Genomic DNA, 8,002 nt, shown 5'->3' on the forward strand with positions numbered 1-8,002 from the left:
AACTAATACATTAATAAGAAAATGTCATGGATTTTCTTTTCTTTTTTTTTTTTTTTTTGAAGCAGAGGAACAGGAAGTGAAGTTTTTCACCCAAATACTCCAAGAGAAACCATCCACCCAAGGCCAGGCACTGCCACGCTTAACCAGCTTCACTCCAACACCTTGTTTGTCCAATTCAGCTCCAAAAAAAACATTTTTTATCCATGAAACCTCACTCAGGTCCATTTCCCAAGGCACTTCCAAGCCCTGGGAGCACAGTGCCACAGCCAGGAGTTCCGCTGGGGTTGTGCAATCAGCGTTGTACCAGAGCGATAAGCTCGGCTTGTTCTCAGCACACCTGAGAGTCCTCGTTCATATTTAAATTAATTTCAGCATTGTCTGGGGCTAAATTACACAGGGGCTTTCTCAGAGATCTCCTCACTGAAGAACCTGGATTTCAGTGCTGTGAATGGAATGCACAAGGTTGTGCACTGTACACTGGTATATTGCAAATATAGAAATATAAAGGTAAATTTTATATATATATATATATATATAACCACAGATATGAATTAGGTATAAATATAGAGGTGTATTACGTACACAAAAATACACTTATATTATCTATACACATATAGAGATGTATTTTATAAATATACATACCTATACACATATAGATGTATATTTTATAAATATACTTGCACTGTCTATTACATATAGAGGTATATTTTATATATATACACTTCTATTATTTATGTCTATAGGTGTATATTTTATAAATAGACATATTAGCTATACAAATATAGAGGTATATTTTATAAATATATTTGTATTATCTACACACATATAGAGGTGTATTTTATATATACAAATAAAGAGCAATGTTATATATATACAAATAAAGGAGTGTGTGATACATATACAAATAAAGGGTATATTTATGCATTTCTGCATATTGTATTGGCTCTCTGAAATGCAACTGCCACAGTTCCATTTTTACACGAGCACCCTGAGTTCAGGTGAGCACCAAAATAAATTTGTGTGCCACGAACCACTGCACATGCAGTTTGTCTCAATAATGCTGAACTAGACCCTACAACCCAAAATGATGGGGATCCTGAGCTGTGCAGAGCCCTGCTCCCTTCTGCAGGTGCCAACAGCCTGTCCAACAGGAAACTTCTGCAGAGACTGGGAAAAACCTGCAGTTTTTGGAAGGATGAAGATTGAGAGCTCCATCCTGTGATGGTGTAAGAACAGGTTACAGCACTGAGCCTGCTCAGATGCAGAAATCAGCTGGATCTTCACAGACTGAGCCTTGCTGTGCTCCCTTCTCCCAGGGAAATCAGCTCCAGCTCCCAGCTCCGCAGGTATCCAGGCACTGAACACCCAAATCGTGTCTGTGCTACCAGCATGAAAACTCTGCAACCCAAACCCAGAAAGAGCCGTGTTGGGTTTTGCCTGAGGTGAAACAAACCCCACTTCACTCCTCCACAGCTCTGCTGCTACCATTACTCACATCTTGGGCTTGACAGTGAAATGCACTCATAAGAATACCAGACTTCAGAAGTTTTATAACAGCTTCACTTTAAAATCACTTTCAATATTGTAAAATACGCCCAGGCATGAAACTTGGGCAATGACAGGTGGAAATTAAAGTTTCCTATTTTTCTCTAAACCGTCCCATTCCGAAGACAAATCCACAACTGAAGAGAACATCAGTAGTGGGCTCTTTCAAAGAATCAGAGTAACACTCCTACCATATCGATATGGCATATTAAAAGGAAATTAATAAAACTAGTTGTATTCAAATGTCTCTTGATTAAAGCCCAGGGAGCTGCAGCATTGCTGATCAACGTGAATCACTTAAAAGTGACGAAATGGATTTGTGCTCTCACAGCCCTACCTGGAGAAACACAGAAAACAACAGAGCAAAAAAGGCAACACGGAATTAAAACAGAGTCAATTCTCCTGAACACAGAAGAACCAGCAGCGTGCTCACCTATACCAGGGCGGGGGGGGCAGTTCCAGGTTGGGAGAGAAGGGATGGCTCCAGCAGCAGAGGGTTCCCAGCTCTGAACACCCTCGGTGGCTCCCTGGCCGCGATGTTTTAACGCCCCCACACGAGCAGCAGCCCCACCTGAGCCTGCCTCCTGGTTAATCATTGGGCATTGCTTCATCCCCAAAAAACGGCCTCCAACACACCACAGAGGTTCTGGAGGAAAGGCTCCTCATAAACTCCACATCCACTGCTGGGGGTGGCTCAGGCTCCACAGCACAAGATCCAAAGCTGACAGAGAGTGTCCAAAGGAAGGGCACGAGGATGGGGAAGGGTCTGGAGGGGCCTCACGAGGAGCAGCTGAGGGCACTGGGTTTGGTCAGCTGGAGGAGGCTGAGGGGACACTCACCAGGGGATGCAGCTCCAATTTCTGCTCCCTGTGGCAGGGACAGAACCCAAAGGAACGGCTGGAGCTGTGCCAGGGCAGGGATAGGCTGGATATGAGGAGAAAAACAACTGCCTAGAACTTTCCACCTGTGGATGCAGAATCACAGAATCCCTGAGATGGAAGGGATCCACGAGGATTATCCAGTCCAACTCCCAGCCCTGCACAGACACCCCAACAATCCCAGCCTGGGCATCCCTGGCACAGTCCTGGAGCTCTGGCAGCCTCGGGGCTGTGCCCATTCCCATTCCCTGGGGAGCCTGGGCAGTGCCCAGCACCCTCCGGGGGAAAAGCTGTTTCCTATTATGCAGCCTAAACCTCTACAGAGACCAAAATAAGAGCCTGTATTTACAGCCATCCCAGTTTGCTAAAACACTCGAGACTGTCTAAATCCCACTGTCTTTGAGAGATTTTGGCATCACTTAAACAGTTTGCTGAATATTTCCTGCCTGCTAAACTGGAACAGACTCCACTCACGCTTCGGATACTTTCTAACACAACACTTCTCGTTTAAAACTTTTTCAAGAGTATTTAGGAGAAGGGAGGAGCAGGAACAATCTGCTTTGCTCTGCCAATCTGCTTTTAAAACTTCACTAGTTTTGAGCATCTCTGCGCCGCTCTCAGCCGCTCGCCAGAACCAGAGCCGAACTGTTCCCCGGGACCCCGAAATCCCCGCGGGGACGGCGGAAGGATGAGATGGAGGAGGGATCCCCGGGGTGCTCGGTGCCGGACTCGCCGCCGCCCACGTGCTGTTGCTTCCAGGGTACGGGAGGACCGGCGAGGCCACGCGAGCGACGGCAGCGGCGGCACCGGGGGCGGCGCCGCCCGCGCCGGCCCGGACGGAGCGCGAGGTGCCGGCAGGGAACCGGGCGGAGCGCGCGGGACCGGGAGGTACCGGGAGGGAACCGGGCGGCGGCTCCTCCGGCGGGCAGGGGCGGCTCCGGCCCGGGAGACCCCCGCCCGTCCCCGGCTCAGCTCGGCCCAGCGCTGCTCCGCTCAGCCCGACCTGGCTCGGCTCGGCACGCCGCCATCTCCCGCCGGCACGGCTCGGCTCGGCTCGGCACGGCCCGGCCACCTCCCGCCGGCGCGGCGCCCGGCCAGGTCCCGCCCGCCCGGCACGGCATGGCCCGGCCATCTCTCGCGGCACGGCCGGCCCCGCCCGGCCCCGCGCACCGCCGCCCGCCGGTGCCCCGAGCCCCCCGCGCTCCCCCGCGCGCTCCCGGCGCGGCCCCCGGCGCGGCCCCGCCCTCACCTCACGGTGCCGGTGTAGCGGAGGCGCCGCGGGCCCCCGGCCTGGCGCTCCCCGCGCGGCCCCGCCCCGGCCCCGCCCCCGGCGCGGCCCCGCCCCCGCACCGCCCCCCGGTGGTGTGATCGGGGTTACCTCGGGTCAGGCCCGCGCGCCCCGCCCCGCGCGCGCCCCGCCCCGCCCCGCTCCCATTGGCTGCCGCCCGGGCCGCGGCGGGGGGCGTGACCAATGGGGCGGCGCGGCGGGGGCGGGGCCCGTGGGGCGATGCCCGTGGCCTGAGCGGCGGGCGGGGCTCGAAGCCGGGACCCCCGGGACCCCCGGCCCACCCCGGACCGGAGCAGCGCTCCTGGGAGGGAAGGCCGAGACGGCTGGGCCTGCTCAGCCTCGGCAAGAGGTGACCGAAGGGATGCCCATCGGGATCGATGGTGGGGGTGCCAAGCTGCACCGGGCTCTTCTCGGTGGTGCCCAGCAGCGGCATAAGAGAAAACAGGCAGGAAGCGACGCGCACAAAGTTCCACCTGAACATGAGGAAGAGCTTTCCCGTGCAGGTGACGGCGCGCGGGAACAGAGACCAGGCAGGGCGTGGGGTGTGCTCCCTGGAGATGTTCCAGAATGGTCTGGACGCAGCCCTGTACCGCGTGCTCTGCCATGACCCCCCTTCAGCAGGGAGGCGGGACCAGGTGAGCCCCTGTGTTCCCCCCGGCCCATGCTGTGAGTGTGGGAGCAGGAGGTCCCCGCCGGGCTCGGGGACACTGCCCTGTCCCTGCCTTGGCACAGGCGGGGGGCACAGAGCTGGTAACAGCTGGTGAGGACGTGGCGAAGCAGGGCCAGGCACTGCCAGTGCCTCTCCTGCTTGTCTTTGACCTTCAGCCGCTCGTTCTGCCAATGGACAATGGTTTAAAGAACTACCCCTCTTCTTTTTTTTTTTTCACATTTTGTGTTTTATTGAAACTCTGCGGCATTACAGGGTTGCTGAAATTCAAACGGAATGAGTAACACGAGTTTAAATCCTGATGCTACTGGACCTGGTGACCTGTGCAGGCTGATCCTGCTGGAGGTGCCAGAGACCCCAAGGATCTGCACAGAAGTGGGGACAGTACAGTGAGCTGCCAGTGTTCCAAACTACCAAGGCAGTGGTTAGAAGGTGTGAGGTTCTGCAGGAAACTACAATGACCTGGGAACATGTGGTGGGATGCAGGCAAGAATTACCCAGCCACAAAATCCAATCTGGGGCTTTGTAGTTAATAAAATTATTGGGGGAACAATAAAATATTGGATATTCTCACATCCACTTGGACTAAATCTGGAAAGTCTGGGCATGAACACTTTTGTTTATACTTTTATAGACATAAACACATAGATATAGATGTGTCTTTTGCATAAAGAATATTCCTCTGAGTAAGTATTTCATGAAGGAGCTAAAGAGAAGGTTTTTGGTGTTAATCATCTTCAGTGCTAAATCCCAACTCCTGAAGTGAGGGGGCGTGCTTGGCTTGCTGAGGGGTTGGTCCCAAATCACTGATAATAACTATATACAGAACTTACCAAACCAGGAGATTACGACAGGTGCTGAGTTCATCCTGGCTGCTGTTCCCAGAGCTCCAGGCTTGCTAAAACCTGCACCTGCACTCTGCCTGTCTGCCCAGCCCAGCACATCCATCCAGGTACAAACACTGTCCAAACACTGCTGGGGGAGGGATTGCTTCATACAGTGAAATCCTGCAGCAGCTCTTCCATTCAAGGCCAAAGAGAGGCATGAACACGTGGAAAAGACCAATTCAAACACATTAACCTTAAAAATCCAGCATGGATTTGCAAGGAGCATTTTTGGGCTATGAAGATGTTGAAGGGTCTGGAGCAGAAGGCATGTGAGGAGAGGCTGAGGGAACTTGGAATGATCAGCTGGTGGAAAGTGAGGATTGATCCTTGTGGGTCCCCTCCAACTCCAGAGATTTCCATGATTCCATGAAATTAAATTGCTAATTAGTGGTGGAATCCCCATCCCTGGAGCTGTCCAAGGAATGCCTGAACGTGGCACTCAGTGCTCTGGGCTGGGTGGACTCAATGATCTGGGAAGTCTTTTCCAACCCAAATAATTCTGGCATTCAAGTCTGGGGAAGTTTTTCAATCATAACCACGTTCTGCTTTGGAGGAGGACTTGTAAATGCACATCCTTTTCCTGTCCTGCTCCAAAACTGGACACAGTTATTTACTCTCATTCCATAACTCCCAAGCACATGCACTGTGAACTCATGCCACTCCGTTTTCTCAAAAAAAGGAAGTTTACCTTTAGCTAATAAACTCCAAAAAATACAGGGGGAGTGTTTTCACCTTTCGTGACACCAAGTGCTGGTTCCACCCCTCCTGACCAGGCTCTGATGACACCCCCAGTGCAAACACAGGACAGATCATCCCGGGTGAGGGGGTCGGTGACACTGCCAGCCTGGCACCACTCATGCCCTGAGGAACAGAAAGGTCAGATTACTTTTTAAAGCAGAATACTGACATGCCAGCCCTGAAGGCTCCATTTGTTCTTGTTTTAAACATAAACATCTTCATTTAAATAATATAAACGCTTGTGAGAAGGTTTTCTGGACTCTCTGGAGCCTCAGCCACTTGAAATGTCAGCGGTTATTGGAACTGAACAGAAATATTTCGTCCTTCCATGCTCGGGAACACACACGTGTTACTGAGCACTCCAAAGCCCGAAGCTCTGGAGGAAAGGGTGATTTCCATCGCCACCGTGTGTCCGAGGCAGAAAACGCCGATGCCACAAAAAACTCCACCCAACAGCGCCGAGAAATCCCACCAGGAGTTCGTGATTCACCTGCAGGGAGAGCTCATAGTGCTCGCACTGATTTCTCTGTGTGTGGCCTCTGGGTTTGCTGGGCACAGCTGCCCCTGAGCTGTTGTGTTTCACCTGGGGCTCAGCCTGCACTCCTGCACTGGGCTGCAGGCGAGCACAGGGAAGCAGAAATTATCAGCAAATAATTTCAAATAGCAAACAAAAATTACCTCATTCGCTAAAACCTGCAAGTAGCAGCGTGTGAGCACTTAATTAATTCCAAAGTATCCACTTGGATCTTCTTGGAATGCAACTGGAGTGACAAACGTGCTTGGAGAAAGGTTGGGAATTGAGCTGAGACCCTTTGGAGCCATTTCACACGTGCCATCAAGCACCTTCAGGCCCCTGCTAAGTTGGAAACCATTGGAGCAGACTTCAGAAAAAAGACTTTTTCTGTCACTGCTCTCTCCAGGAGCCATCAGGGGTCTGTGGCTTCAGCTCAGCCAGGAGATGTCATGTCACTAAAATACTGTCTGAAAAACCTGTAAGACTCCATGGATTTTTAATGTTCCTCATCCACATTTTTTCATTCCCATCCTAGAGACATAACAGGAAGACACTGAAATATCTGAAGTCCATGGACAGTTGCAGGCTTCAGGACAGCATTTTTACCTTGCAGATGCATTACCTTTCCTGGGAACAGCAGGAACCAGCTGCTGAGAAGATTCCCATATGCTGATTCCTTCCATTAACCACCCAGAGTCCTAATTCCTAGATGCAGGAAAAACCTGTTAGTAGAAGCAATAAATATTTCATTGACATTCCAGACTTTGCCTCTCCCAAATTCTTAATTTTTTCCCATAGTTTTTCACATGCACTTGCAGCCTGGGCAAAAGAAAAAGGAAATAATTGCCAGTATTTTTAATCTTTCTGGTAAATAGTTCCAACAGGGAGCAGAGATGGGCAAGGAGGAAGGGTTGAGACTGCCAGAGGTCAGGGTTAGATGGAGTATTGGGAAGGAATTCTGCTCTGTGAGGGTGGGGAGACCCTGGCACAGGTTCCACATCCCTGGAAGAGTTCAAGGCCAGCCGGGATGGGGTTTGGAGCAGCCTAGGACAGTGGAAGGTGTCCCTGCCCATGGCAGGCCGTGGCACTGGATCATCCTTAAGGTTCCCACCCAAACGACTCTGGGATGCTCTCTCGTTATATCCTGTTCTAATCCCCCACAAAACCAGCTCCTCCCGTACCTGCTTCACAAGGCCATGCACAGTGCCCTGGGAGGCCGCTGGAGAGCCCTTTCCCCATGAAAATCATGCCTCTGCCGCCTCAGGAGCTGGCAGGATGCCCCCGAAGGCCGAGCACTGGCAGGAGCCGGCGGAAAGCTGCTCCGGTGACTGTGGGAAAGAGCTCGGGGCTTTCTCGGGCGGTCAGAGGCACTCTGGGGCCGTCGAGGGCTCCCTTCCCCGCAGGACCACCCCGGTCCCACCCCGGGACCCCGGCCGGGCCCGGCGCCCTCAGGCCCCGCGAGGGGCGGGGCGGTCCCTGCGGCGC

At 52.5% G+C, this 8,002-nt stretch overlaps 1 protein-coding gene and 1 long non-coding RNA gene across 3 annotated transcripts in view; both read right to left on the reverse strand.

Annotated features, from left to right (window-relative positions):
- Positions 1–3,763, reverse strand: part of ACACA (acetyl-CoA carboxylase alpha) — a 97,196-nt gene extending 93,433 nt beyond the window's left edge. The window contains 1 exon segment of the mRNA XM_086859362.1: positions 3,673–3,763. The gene's annotated coding sequence lies outside the window, so the exon portion shown is untranslated.
- A 2,190-nt stretch (positions 3,764–5,953) lies between these two features.
- On the reverse strand, positions 5,954–8,000 carry LOC147649644 (uncharacterized). Of its 2 annotated transcripts, none has more exons than XR_015278488.1 (3): positions 7,699–8,000; positions 6,682–7,222; positions 5,954–6,126 (listed from the first exon to the last, which is right to left on the reverse strand). It is a non-coding gene; the product is annotated as an uncharacterized LOC147649644 (long non-coding RNA). The 2 variants fall into 2 exon arrangements; XR_015278489.1 differs by having other exon boundaries at positions 5,998–6,126; positions 7,140–7,222; positions 7,699–7,988.
- Positions 8,001–8,002: the final 2 nt, after the last annotated feature.

The sequence above is a fragment of the Cyanistes caeruleus genome, chromosome 21 (assembly GCF_971803275.1).
Source record: "Cyanistes caeruleus chromosome 21, bCyaCae1.hap1.1, whole genome shotgun sequence".
In the NCBI taxonomy this organism is placed as follows: domain Eukaryota; kingdom Metazoa; phylum Chordata; class Aves; order Passeriformes; family Paridae; genus Cyanistes; species Cyanistes caeruleus.